The sequence below is a fragment of the Canis lupus genome, chromosome 2 (genome assembly GCF_003254725.2).
Source record: "Canis lupus dingo isolate Sandy chromosome 2, ASM325472v2, whole genome shotgun sequence".
Taxonomy (NCBI): domain Eukaryota; kingdom Metazoa; phylum Chordata; class Mammalia; order Carnivora; family Canidae; genus Canis; species Canis lupus.
The window spans coordinates 46,818,608-46,833,226 of NC_064244.1; the positions used below are offsets into that span (position 1 = coordinate 46,818,608).

The following is a 14,619-nucleotide window of genomic DNA, read 5'->3' on the forward strand; positions in this document are numbered from 1 at the left end:
GGACCATGCGGGAGCCTCCCAACACCCACGTTGGTCATTAGTGTCACATTAACCGTCTTTAAAGACACCTTTCCCCGTGCCGTTCTCCTTTCTGTTGCCTGTAGGATCAAGTCCAAATCTTTCATTGAAGTAACTGGTTCCTAAAGACATGCTGCCTTTGTGAAAACTTTTTCCAATCAGCCTCACCATTTCCTTAGCACACCCACTTGAACTTATTTTGAACACCTGTTTGAATTTGCACTCCTCAAATGCCGTGTCTTCCCTCGTCTTGCCCACATCGCTCAGCCCCATCGGAACTTCTTGTCTGTACGAGGCTCAGCTCACCTCTGCTCCTCTAGGGAGCAACATGCAGGGATCTCTCCACTTTTGGATTTCCCCAAGTACTTTTTGCACCATTATCATGCTGGTATTTCTTTCTCCAACTGGACTCCTTGAGTGTCCTAACCCTTGTAACTATTTGCTAATGGATTGTTATCATCAGTATTTTGGGCACTCAGAAGGGGTAAGAGAACATGGATCCAGGAAAAGACAAGGGAAACACAAAGGGATGGAGAATTTTATCTACAATGTGATGCTTTCATTGTTAGCTGAGTGCTCTCGAAAATCTTTAAAAATTCCCACTTTGCCGTGTGACAGAGGTCTGCTGCTGGGGTACTGGGGACACTTGCACATGGAGTCAGTCCGTGCCTTTCAGGAGGTGACCATGGCATGAAAGAGACTTGCGCTGGTTCATCTTTTTCCTTAAAGCTGCAAGGAAATCAAGTCCATGACCATACTGACTCACACATGTAGTGAATCAGGCCAAGCTCAGGACTAAATGATGAAAATGAAAATTAATCAGGGACTCCCATGGGTCTCACATATGGCAGTTTTGAATCTTTTTTTTTTTTCACTCATAATTGTTTTCTTACTCATTTTCTTTGGTTGAATACACAACCACAAAAAAAATCCACGAGGCGGTGGTGGTGATAGAAATGAATAAACCCATGGAAACAGTGAAATATCTACAGACCTAAGATTAGGAAGGAAGGAAACAAAGGCAATTTCAGCATCTCTGCGAGGCGTGCACACCTTTCCTTGCCAAGACCCCTAGATCCGGTTGTGAGACTAGGTGCCAGGTGCTTCCTTGACTCACTCAGAAAGCAGGCTGTGGACCTCTGGTGCTGTTGAGGTGAGTTATATCTGGCACACAAACACCATATCCTGCTCCTCCTTTCTGTCCTTCCCAGAAGCGATGAAAATGAGCAAGTAGTTGAGAAAAGAGAGAGATGGCTTGGTGCCTCTTCTTAATTCACAGGGATTTAAAATCAAAACACTTCATGGTGTTATAACGTAGGGTTATGTCCCCTTTATTGAATTTTTGTGGTAAACGAAACCACAATAGAAAAGAAGCAATCATAAAGAACATCCTGCCTCAGAACATCATCTTCCCTGGTGGAGCATCACCACTTTAATGCATCGAACCCTTTTCTTTTCACGTTAGTTAACAAACAGCATTAAGCGTGACTCAAGTCAGATTTTGAAAACTTGTCTGGTACCTTTCATTAAGAATTGAAAGCTGTGGAGGACTGTTGCTCCAGGAAACTTTGCTTGACATTTTAATAGTATTACCTCAGCAAGAGCAGAGAACATCCACGAACTTAGATTTGAACAAGGTAAATCACGAATTCATCCCAAACTGCCTTCTTTTGAGTGATGGGGTGGTTTTTATATGAAATGTCAATGTAGCTTCTCCACTTGACATAAAAGTCCTAATTAAAAAAAAAAAAAAAACCCTAAACTGCTGCTCAATTTTTTTTTTTTAATCAAGCAATTTCTGTTTTATCTTAAGTGCTTTTTGGAAGAGACTATCAGGAAAGGACTGGAAAGTAGTTATCATGACTAAATCAGCTCCTAGGGGGTGGGGTAAACAACATTGGCAGTGAGGGACCTCAGAGCCCCGGGGACCTCTCAGATGAATCAGATTCCTTCAGTTGTTGGACACGGCCCTCTGGAAGGCACACCATGAGTTAACATGCACCAGAACAGCTCGAATGTACTACCAGCTGGTAGTTTACTCTTGTACTGGAAGGCTGCTTTTCTTACACACAATTCTTTGTTGTGCTAAAGAGGCATAAATGTATAAAAGCCTAAAAGTAAGCCTTCAGTTTCTTTATGCCTGGCAAAATTGTCAGCACAATGTGCCTCGAGGACGTATCCACCATGCTTGCCTTGCAGGGTCGTTGTGAAAGAATTAGATCCTATGTAAGAGTCACCCCATACACGTTACAGTCTATAAAGGACTGACTTATCCATTTTCTCAGTTGAACCTCACAACATCAGTGGGAGGCAGGGAAGGCAGATATTATTATCTCCTGAGAGGGGGTGACCCCGCTGCTGCAGCATATGTGCGGCTTTTGCTGTAGGAAGACTGTTTATCGGTTGTATTTTCAAGTATTTTATATTGTACAGGGGTGTTTATTGCAGCAGTGTTTATAACAGGGAAAAATTGGAACCTACCTGAATGTTCATCAACAGGGGCCTGATTAAAATATAGCAGCGCCCCTACGCGGGATACTATGCAGCTGTGAGGAATTTTGAGTTAGAGGTTTTAGAAGTAACTTCATTAGTGTTGAAGTTTGTTCATTTATTTATTTTCAAGATTTTATTTACTTATTTGAGAGACAGAGAGTACCAGTGAGGGAAGGGACAGAGAGGGAGGGGGGAGAAACAGGTTCCCCGATGAGCAGGGAGCCCGATGCAGGACTCGATCCCAGGACCCTGGGATGATGACCAGGGCCGAACGCAGACACTTAACTGACTGAGCCACCCAGGAGCCCCTGACGTATATTTCCTGGGCAAGAAAATTATTCACAATATGTTTGAGCCAGTAAAACAATGCCGGATGATCCCTTTGTGATAAGGAAAACTGTGCGTGCTACACGGTGCTTCTGTGTGCTGAGAGTGTGCGTGGTATTTGTTTCCTTATGCTCATCGATCATTTTGAAATTTTAATGTTACTCAATATTGACAAGTCAACATTTTCAATCGGCTTAGCTTTGGGGATGACAATGGGACAAGTAAGGCCCTAACCTTGGCCTTCCTGGGTAGAGCGATCCCCTTGCGTGTGAGTGTAGCAGCCGTGGGCCTGGCTGGGACCTGAGTTGGACCCACCGGTGGAAAGGCGGAGCATGAGTTAAGGCATAGTTGGCAGGGGTGTGGAATGGGGAAGGGCAGCAGAGAGGGGTGGGGGCACCCCTAGGAGCAGCGGGAAGCCACTCCCCGGAGCCCAGGGGCAGGTGCTGTGGAGGAGGGATCCCCTCGGCAGAAGCTGCCGTGGCCAAGGGTCACAGCCCCTGTCAGATACCGGGGAAGCAGGGAGGAAATACTCTGACCCCTTTTCTCCTGCCTTCTTTTTTTCCCTGCTGCTGCCTCCCGTTGCCCGAGCCCAACAGGAAGGAGGGAGTCAAGGAGAACAGTTCACAGGGGTCAGTGCACACAGATGGGGCAGAGGAGGGAGGAAGCGGGTCTGGTGATGGGGACGCCTGGCCCACGCAGGGGGTGGAGGCCCCAGTGGCAGCCCCCTGAAGAGAAGGGATGTCTCCTCTGGAACGGAAAGCAAGAGCCTGTTGGGGCACTAGGAGGTGAGTGACCTGGTTTTTCTGCTTGTGCTCAGAGCTTCAGGAGCATGGGGATGGGATCACAGGTCACCTGGCCCGAAGGGAGCATGGAAATTCTTTCTGGACTGTTCCAGAGAGAGAAAGAGAGAGAGAGAGAGTTGTGCATCTCTCCCCGTTGCCCCCACTGCCGGGGAAAAGTAGACCCACATCACCCCCACTGTCCCAGGCTGGCCCCTGCTGTCCCAGCTCTACGCCCCAGCCCACAGCAGGATAGCAACGCCTCACACTTATGGGGCAGGCGGCCAGCACAGTGTGCTCTCAGCCCTCCTCCTGATGAACTCACTTCCATCCCTCAGCGAACCCTGTGAGGGAGGTGATGTTTGCCTCCTAATCCAGTGGCTAAGAGCAGCACCGTGGAGCAGACTGTTGGGTTTGAGTCCTGCCCCTGCCATTCCCCAGCTGTGTGACTCTCTTCTCCTCTGTAAAATGGGGACAAGAATAGTGTATGGTTCAAGGGATCATTAGGAGGAAGACGTGAGTACATGTATGAGTCAAGAGTTCTGAACCGGGTTGGGCACATCGCAATGTCGTTAGTTCCCACATAAGGAAACTGAGGCACAGAGATGTTAGAGTAGTTGCCTCAAGTCACAGAGCTGATAAGCAGCAGAGCTGGGACTCTGACCAGGAAGTGGGGTTCCAGTGTGACACAAAAGGGCCACTCTTTCCCTCCCTGCCGCTCTGAAGCCGAGGGGATCACCTTCTTGGGTTTGAAGTGGGTCCACACTCTCTGCCTGTGCAAGATGCAAAACAAGTCCCTCACATTTCGGGACACTCTCGCCACCGTGCAGGTAACAGTCTGCAGTCTGCAGAAATCTCATCCACCTTTCAAATCTCACTTCCTCCTGGCTCACTTCCTGCAGGTGTGTGGACCCCCCCCACCCCCCACCCCCCACCTCCGCCCTGACAGCAGGCATCCGGCAGATAGGGGTGAGTGAGTGGCTGCTTCGCAGTCTCACATTCCTGGAAATCAGAAGAAAGAGCAGAGTTGTGAGAATCTGAGGGTCCAGGTCCACCCGGGGCGGGGGCGGGGGGGGTGTCCTCAGTTTCCAAAATGTGCATGCTGGAGAGCCATGGCAACTATGCATTCCAGTTCAGCTCCCTGCCCTGGGCTGACGGAGAGGATGCGGACAGGCTCCCTCCTTGGACAGAAGATGTCAGGGGCACTGCCGTCAGTTTAACCACTCACCTGAGAAGGGTCAGGAGCAGTCAGGGAGGGCCATGAGGAAAAGCCAGCACCAAATGTTGAGGTAACTGAAAGAGCTCAGACTGGAATTCACCAGTTCTTAAAGCCTGGGCCATACGTCCCACAATCCCTCCTGCTCTTTGGTTCATTTCTTGGAAACAAGCTTACCTGCATCTCTTTCATGGCTTCCTCTTAGAGGATTTATAACTAGATTTTTCATCAGCTTCATCTTTCCTTTTACAGTGAAATATGATCAGTTACCACCCACAAGAGAAGCTGTGCCACCAACACGAATCGAAAGACCCCACGTTGCTGGTCTATAGGATGATTTTCTGGTGTATAGGGAATGTGGCTTCCTTGGAAGCACCTCGCAGGTACAGTACTTAATGAGCCACCAGTTCCTTTTGGGCATTGCAAGCAGGCCCCCTTCCTCTGGGCAGATGGCAGCCTGTGCCAGGACTCTGCTTGGTGAGGGAAGGTCCACCCACTCCCCAGCCAAGCCCCCTGTGCAGGGCTCACCCGCACAGCCTACCTACAGACCAGTGATGGGCATTGCATCCACAACTAGAATCTACCATAACCTAAGCAGAAGCCTGATATTTTGGGCTCTTCAATTTTTTTTTCTTACCCGAAAACAAGCAAGCAAGCTAGCAAACAAATAAAAAAGCACCTTGTTGTCCATGTGAGTATAGATTGCTTGAATTACAGCACATGGACATCTCACTTCACGGGAAAATAATGTTTTGTGAAGTCTGGGATAGTGTCTTAGCCTGGGTTCTCTCAGAAAGCAAAACCTGAGACAGGAGGGTGATGGAGGTGGTTGATTTGGGAAACACAGGCCCCAGGATTGAGGGGGAATAAAAGATGTCAAACAAGACGGAAAGGAAGTCAATCCAAGGTGTTTATTGAGCTGGTTCCTGGTGGGGTCAAAGGGGCTCCAAGCTCCTTGGACATTTGAAGACCATCCATCCTCTCAAGGAGAGAAAGTGAGGATGGATCACTTCCTGGCTCCTGGCACCAATCAGTCAAGGGTTGTCCCAGGGATGTTAACTCCTCAAACATCTAGATGTGTACATACATCAGAATGGTTGAGTCGATGGTAGTGTTGGCAGAGACACTGGGTCAGGGAAGGCAAACCCATATCCATTTCTGGTAAGGCTGAGTCAGTGGTCCTTCGAGGATAGAGGGTGTCTGATGGAAAAAACCTACCTCCAAGTGACTGGCTGGTTTCCTCAAGGACCATCTGCCATATGGAGAGTTCCTTGCCAGTCTCTCTAGTGACCAATATGGCAGTTCCAGTGATTCAGTACAGTGGTTGCTAGACTGGTCGTGGTGAGATGGCACTCATACTGTTGGGGCCATGCAGATGCTCTCTCTCTGACCTGTGTCCCCTCTGTCATGCAAGTCCCAAAGGGGCTAGGGAGAGAGGCTGGCTGGCATCCTCAGGACATCTTTCCACTTAGTGGTTCAGTGCCACCCTTGTAGGGGAGGTGCTCTGGTGGGCCTGGATTTGAATTGGAGATCCAGGTGCTCTGTGCCTGGTAGCATAGGTCCATCTGCATGATTTTCTCCATGGTCTCTTGTCTCCAGACTTCAAACCTTTGAGGTTTCCAACCCAACCAGCAAGCCATTTGCCATGGCCTGTGGGTCTAGATATACCCGGAACTCAGACAGCTTCCCCCACCTGTAAAGTGAAGGAGCAAGTGCATTGTTCACAGCTCTGCTCGTTGGGAGGAGTGACCTTCACTATTCCTCAGGGCCACTCTGCACAGGGCTCTAGTACGGTGGTCCAATTATTGCTGGCACTAACTTGTCAAGACAACCCATCTATGAACTAGGTCTAAGTTTTGTTTTGTTTTGTTTTGTTTTCTTCATTGATTGGCTGTAGGGAATTATAAGGCCTTAGGTGTGAACTGAGCAAGAGATAGATAACACAGGAATCTGAGGCAGATGGAACTTCCTTGTGTCCTCTGGATCCCTTCTGGCCCAGTCTCGAGTGAACCATTTCCACTGTATGATGTACTGCTGCTGTGCCTGTCTGACTTTGTCTGTCTAATACTACCCAGCTCATAATGAGCAGTTCTGGTTGCATGGTCACTTGGTGTCCCATGATCAGAAGATCCATCTCTATGAGGGCTCAGGAGCTGCTTTTCAAATGGGTTTTAGTTTTTTACTGCAGAAGGAAAGTCTAGTTCTGGAACTCAAGGATCTATGGGCTTGGCAGAGACTACACACACACCACATCTTTATTCACAGCAGATAACACCATTAGATCTACTTGTCATATGGCCTGAGTGGCAGGGCCACTTATGGCAAGATCTGCTGCAGATTTTGCTCTGACAGTCAAAACTGGCAGCCTTCCAGGTCACCCAATAAATGAATTAGAGCAGTATTCCCAAGAGTGACATATGCTGCTTCTAATTTCTAAAGATTTTTAGTGGCTTTAAAGCACCTCAAAATTCTTTGACACTTCTGCCATCAAGAGACAAGGTCCATGTTTTCTCTTCTGGAATCTGGGTAGGGTTTTTACTATTTCAAGTTAGAGAAGACAACAGAAGACACATTCTGTGACTTCAGAGGCTATGTCATAAATGGCTGTCTCCCTTGTTCACTAGGACACTTGCTCTTCCAACTACCCTGAAGCTGCCACACTGTGAAGAAATCACAGTTGGAACACAGTTGGAACACCCACATGGTGAGGCCATGTGTTGGTGCTCCACCTCATGGTCCTTCCTGAGCCTAGCCTTCAAGTGCCCCAGCCTAGGCACTAGAAATATAGGTGAAGATGATTCCGTAAGATTCTAGTCCAGTTTGTGTCACCCTCAGCTGTGGGAGTTTCCCCACTTAAAGCTCCAGCCAGCCTTTCTCAACTGAGGTTCCTCATCTGCGCCACACAAGAAAAGCGGTTGAGTGACTATTTTTTTTTTCCCATTCTCCCAAGTACCATTCTAGATGCACAAGAGGGAAATTAGTTCGTTATATACAAATGGATGTCTGAGGGCATCAGGGCTTAATTCTTCTGTGGAACCCCAATTTAGAAAAGCTGGCAAAAATCGAGAAGTTGAAACAAGACATTCCAAAATTCTGACCCTCAGAACCAGTGACCATAATAACATGGTAGTTGTTGTACATCATTAGGTTTTGTTGTGGCTTATTATGCAGCAGTAGAAGACGGGAGTAAGGTATAAGATTTAACATCCTGTCCTTTACCTCAAAGATGGTATAGCAGCACGCCTCAGATCACTGGACTCCTGAAAAATGTCAGTGATGTTGCAGCTTGGAGTATCTTTGTGGGGTTTTATTTCTCTGACACAGGACTTGCGATCTCTGTTTAGAGGGTTAAATTTGTATGATGTCATCAGGATAGTGTCCCACATATTAAGGCAGTGAAGACCCCTGCAGACTACTTTGCCATTGCACGAGAGACTTCACATAGCCTCAAGCAAGACTATGAATGTGTACTGATGTCCTTCCCACTTAAATGAGACTGACTTTTGATCCTGGTTATTGATGATAGGTTAAAAAGAATATGTTCATCAGATCAGTAACAACATACGGAATGCCAGAGGCTGTGTTGATCTGTTTTAGTAAAAATATCATCTATTGCTCAGCAACTGAGACTGGTGCTACCCTGTGGTGGTTGATGGTAGTCCAACTATCATCCCTCACGATCTGTTAGTTTATGTTTTCAAGGGCCATACAGGTGAATTAGCTAACATGGGTATGATAGAGAATATCATCCCCATGTACTTTAAGAGTGGCATTAATTCTCTTTCAGGATGCAGTGTTTGACTTGGGTTTACTTCCTTGGCTGGTGGGATTGGGGATGGATAGTTTCAGAGGCTTCCACTTGGCCCTTCCCACTTAATGGCTCTTACCCTGTAGTTCAGGAAACCAGTAGAAGGATACCATCAGCTACTTTGTTCATCCAAATAATGCACTTGAGAAACAGGGGAATAACTACCACGAGGGTCTGTGGACCTATGGGATATGCTTTGAGGTGTGCTTGTGCCAGCTCACAGTTTCTTTTCGCAGTTCTACAAGTCAGGTACTATCTTAGTCTCTCTCATCACTGGGAACACGCTGGTCTTTCAGCCACTGCCATAGGTGTCTAAGGGTCAAAGCATCTTCCAGCTCTTGTGTTCATATAACATGACATTCTAGAACTCTATCATTCTTACTGATGCCAAGTTGCTTAGACTTATGGCATCATTTCTTCCTATCAACTCCAGGGTGCAGGGGACAGGCACTATTGGAGTTACCGGTGCTTTTTTCATCACTGCATTTCTTACTGCTTTGGCCAAGGCAATGGCCTTTGGGATTTCTTGGGGACTAGAAACAGGTGGAGACTTCTCTGATCTCACTAATAAATCCATCCCCTGCCCCTTGGCCCTTCCTTGATAGTCTTCCAAGTTCATTCTAGCAACTCTATCTTATTTACTGTAATCCATTGCTACAGCCAAGCTTTAAAGAGTCGTGCTGGCAATGCATTATGACTGGATCCTGATGTTTTTGCCAGGATGTTAGGTCCTGAGTCAAGGAAGAATGCTCCCATCTCAATGAATTCTTCCCATTCACCTTCATCTTCAGGCCTCCATTGTCTCACCCTCTCAATGTGTGCTTCTATGAGTGTTTTGCTGGTTTCTGCCAATACCTATTTGCCAGGTCTTGCAAATGAGCAAGTGTACAATGAGTGAGCATCCTATTCCTGAATCAGGCTGTGCTTAGACCTGACTCCAGTTATTGGTAATAAGAGCAGGGCAAGGTCAGACCTTGGGGAGGACAAGCATCACTTTGTGAAGCACTTGCTTCAGATAAGATCTTGGCAGCATTTCCACATAAGGGGAACCTTATGTGTTTTATTCTGGAAAGGGATATAGAGTTTTTGCCTTGAGACCAGAGTGGATGACAATATCTATTTTTTCCTATCTTCTATTCTCTATTTCTGCCCTTCTTTTAGGTTGAGTATTTTTTTATGATTCTGTTTGATCTCCTTCATTGTCTTCTTAGCTAAAACTTATTGTTTTGTTACATTGTACTTCACACATAGCTTAAGAACCTTATAATAGGATACATCCATTTCTCCCCTCTAGGGCTTCACACTATTTTTGTCATACATTTCATATATATGTTTATATATATATAATCAACTTTCCTTTACATTAGTTTTCATTGCTATTTAAACAGCCAGTTATCTTTTAGACAGCTTTAGTTAATTTTTAAATGTCTTATCTACTTATCCTTTCCAGGGCTCTTCATTCCTTTGTGTAGATCTGTTATTTTTTCTTCTGCCTGAAGGACTTTGTTTAACATTTCTTGTAGCATGAATCTCCCAGTGACAAAGTCTTTCTTCTCTTGTGTGTCTAAAAAGTCTTTATTTAGTCTTCATTTCTGAAAGGTATTTTCACTGGGTATAGAATTCTAGGTTGACAGTTGTTCATCATTACAGATATTGCTCATTGTTACCTCATTGGCATTATTTCTGTTGAGAAGCCACTGCCATTCTTTTGCTATTGTTCCTCTGTACATAATATCATTTTTCTATGACTGCTTTTGAGATTTCCTCTTTATCATTGGTTTGAATAATTTCTTTATGATGTTTGTTGGTATAGTTTGCTTTATGTTTCCTATGCTTGGGCTTTAATTCTTTCTCCACACTCCATCTACTCCCTTGCAGACCGCAGTTATGTGGTTGTTGGACTGCTTAAAGTTGTCCCAAAGAGCAGTGAGTCTCCTTTTTTTCCCATTCTTTTTTCTCTCTGTGTTTAATTAGAAAGAGTGTCTACTGCTATTTACTAGAGTTCTCTAAAGTTTTTTTTCTAACAATATCCAATCCGTAATTTGGTGTAATTTTTAACCTCAGAAATTATAGCTTTCATCAGTAGAAGTTCATCTTGGGTCTTTTAAATATCTCCCATGTTTGTACTTCACTAGTTGACTACCTGTAGTACAGTTTTAATAATTGTTTGAATGTCCTTGTCTGTTAATTCTAACATCTATGTAAGTTCTGGACTGGTTTTGATTGATTGTTATTTGCCCTCATTATTGATCATATTTTCCTGCCTCCTTGCATAACTGGTAATTTTTTACTGGATGCCATACTTTGTGCATTTTACTTTGCTGGGTTCTGGCTATTTTTATATTCCTATAAATATTCTTGAGCTTTGTTCTGGGATGCAGTTAAATTGCTTGTAAACAGTTTGCTCCCTTTTGGTTCTTGTTTTTAAGATTTGTTAGGTGGAACCAGAACTGTGTTTAGTCTAGGGTGAATTATTTTTCAGTACTGAGGAAAAAAAACCTTCTGAGTACTCTACCCTATGAATTACCCTTCTGAGTATATGCCCTATGAATTATGAGCCTTTTTAGTCTGGTTGGTAGAAACAGGCACTATTCATGGTCCTGCTCCCTCTAATTTTTCTGGGTGGTAACTTCCTCATTGGGTAGCTTACTCATATGCATTCCTTGATCAATACTCTGCTAAATATCCAAGGGGGGGGGCTCTGTAGATGTCTGATACTCTTATTCTGTGCAGCTCTCTCCTCTTCCGTAGCCTGTTCTGCAAACTCTAGCTGCCTTGGTCTCCAAGAATCAACCCTGTTTTCTCTCAGGGAATCCACCGGACTCCTGTGCCTAGAATTCCCACCCCTGCACAAGGGCCTGAAAAGTCCCTCAAAGCAGTTAGCTTTTATAGGGGCAATTGTTTGTTTCCTATCTCTTGGGAATCACTGGTTTTGGTTGCCAAATATCCAGTGTTTTAAAAATTACTGTTGCACAAATTTTGTTCATCATTTTGGTTGTTCCAGATAGGAAGGTCTCTATTACTACATCTTAGCTAGTAATGGAGTATCTCTGTTTTAAAATATCTAACACCATATTCAACCTTTCATTTGTAGAATATTTGCAAAGATCTTGAGTGCAGGAACCAAGCTGACTTAATCTTTGTAACCCCAGATGACTGTCACAGGACTTTGCACATAGGAGGTGTTTGGTAAATGGTTGAAAAATTGAATTGCAATAGGACAAGCAGATGAAAATTTCCCAAAGAGATTTTTTTTGCTTTATGTGAGAAAGTAAGATCTAACTAAGAGTTCAATAATGGAAACTTTAAAGGTAGTAGTGATCTTTCTGTTATGGGAAATGTTCAAGCAGAGTGAGGGTGCTCATTTGCTGGAAATGTTGATTTTTTCCAGAGAAAACCTCAATCTGATGCCGGTTTTCCATTAACACTTCTTAACCTTACTATTGCCAAATATGAGATATTATGAAAATAAGTATTAAGGACTTTTTCTCTAGATTAAGTATAAAATGATAGTCCCCTATAAACTTTTCTAAAGCTATACTCTCTGTTATTGACAGAACATCATCTAATAAGGAAGCTTAGATACTATACATCCATACTGGCTGATTGAGAAACGGCAATACATGGGAATTCAGGGACTTGTTTTAAGTTATACAGTCAACTGTAGAACCAATCCAAGAATACGGGTGTCTAAATGCAGGACAGAATCCTTTCCCTTTGGCTATCTTGTCTCAGAATACAAAAGAAGTTTCAAAGAGTCCAATTCTTATGTTTTTAGTGTGGGTTTTAAAAGTATGCAAGAACAAAGCTAGTGGAACAACTGTGGGATTCAGATAACATGGCACGTGTCTCCATCATACAAAGTAAGCCTGAAATCAGAGTTGCTCTGCAGCAGAGGTTAAACAATAAGAAAATGGACTGGGGCTCCCCAGGGCCCTGATGATCTGAAGAATCTAGACAGGCATTGAATGAAGTCAGACAAGCAGGGGTTCAGGTGAGCTAGACAGTTTTCAAAGTAAATAAAACACGTCCAATAGCACAACCTCATTTCAGGTTGTGAAACAGAGTTTCTGGATAAAAGAGTTTTATTTATTTATTTATTTTTAAATAATAAATGCAATTTATTAACTATTTAACTGTATGCATTAGGGACTGAATGTTTGCCGTCTCCTTCAAATTCTTTTTTTTTAAATAAATTTTTTTTTATTGGTGTTCAATTTGCCAACATACAGAATAACACCCAGTGCTCATCCCATCAAGTGCCCACCTCAGTGCCCGCCACCCAGTCACCCCCACCCCCCGCCCACCTCCCCTTCCACCACCCCTAGTTCATTTCCCAGAGTTTAGATAATCAGGGCTTTGCAGCATAGACAAAATACAAAGGACACAAGAGCAGAAGTAAATAATTGAGAAATTTAGGTAACAAGGAAGCTGGTAGCTATAACACCATTCTCTTTGGTTTCTGATGGTTAAATTTCCAAAATTCACTGAGGTAGTGTAGTGAACAGGACAGAAAATGTTGGGCACTTAAATAATCTCCCTAGCCTACATCACTGAATGCCAAAGTAGTATTGCAATTTATGAGTGCTTCAGGAAGGAAGGACAAAGTAAAGGCTAGAGGGGACAGGATGAGAGCATCCTGCTTGTTGTGGAGAAGTAGGGTCACAGAAAAGGGGGGCAAAGGGAGAAAGGGGCTATAGCAGGGCTTCATCAGTGTCAGAGTTAGTGGTGAGGCTCAGTTGTACAGTGGAAATGGGGAGAAGAACTAAACAAGCCTGGACTATTAAGCAGGAATATCAGACCTGATTGAGAACAGTGGGCTCCACCCAGCACCACCACCAGCTCTCTGCCTCCACCACTCTTTATTTTTCTGTCTCCAAGACCCAAAGCCCCATCTCCAGCCTGCTAGGAACCCCATGGCTTGAGACCTAGCAAAGTAGACACAGGGCCCTGAAAGGGGTGGGAGAACAAATGAGAAAAAAGGGATCAGTGGGCTCTGGAGAAGAAAATGTAGAGATGGTTCATCCAAGAGGAAAAGAGAGTGAGTCTTTGGTCAGACTGGAAAGGGGATGACAGTGGATGGTGCCAGAGGCTCCATTTCTGACTTCTTTTTCCACCTCTGCAACCTGGAATTTCTTCCTTGGGGGTAAAGGCATCAGGAACATGAAATAGTTTTTGTGAGAAAAGTATTCCCTTTTCTATTGCATCTCCATAAAAAGTCTAGAGAAAGCCTTGGTTAGGACCACTTTTTCCTTAACAGCGTTTCAATATGGCCTCCTCTCCCCCACCCTTCTTTTGACGAGTGACTAGGCATCAGGGTAAGATCCCCAGTAAGCAACTGTAGTTAGCCGGAGTTGGGGTACAGTGCTTTGTTTCCACAGTATTTAGTGTCCTGCATTTAGACACAGTATTTCCATTTTGATGCTAAGTGATCTGGCTTTCACTTTACAGTAGCTTAAAGTTTCCTTTAAAATGAAATTTGAAAAAAAAAAAGTATTGAAATTCAAGCTGCCTGATTAGAAACTAATTATTCAACAAAATTCATCACTGATCTTAAGGTCAAGAGAATGACAGTTTGGTGTGGTGGAGCTAAACCCTGGTCTAGGAAGCAGGACTATGCCAGGGGCTCCAAGTGGGATATTTTTAGATCAGAGTGATTTCATTTTCATTTTTTATCAATGGAAGACATAACTCCTAGCCAGAACTTAGCATGAGATGTCCACAGCTTTAACATATTAAATTACTAAAGTTTTAGTCAATGACAAAGAAGTGGATGTTTTAGTGAGTCCATGCCAACTTACCACACATATAAGCTCAGAGATATTAAAAGGTCATGTGAAGACCCTCATCCTTAAGGGGCTCTTGGATGCCACCCACTGGAGTAGATTATTTTTAAGGGTGTTCTGGGTCCAAAACACTGTGCCAAGTATTCACTCCAAGGGCCAGCAAATGCAATGATCTGATAAAGAAGAATAGTG

General features: G+C 44.3%; 1 long non-coding RNA gene across 4 annotated transcripts in view; it reads right to left on the bottom strand.

The window, feature by feature from the left end:
• Window positions 1-5,711: 5,711 nt before the first annotated feature.
• The window catches only part of LOC112660027 (uncharacterized), a 34,135-nt gene continuing 25,227 nt past the window's right edge, over window positions 5,712-14,619 (bottom strand). For 3 of the 4 annotated variants that reach the window (XR_003136650.3, XR_003136649.3, XR_004813512.2), the window contains 2 exons: window positions 14,443-14,600; window positions 5,713-6,526 (listed from right to left, as the gene is read on the bottom strand). This is a non-coding gene — a long non-coding RNA (uncharacterized LOC112660027). Of the gene's footprint in view, window positions 6,527-14,442; window positions 14,601-14,619 lie in introns of all 4 variants that reach the window. The other variant, XR_003136648.3, reaches the window with a different exon arrangement.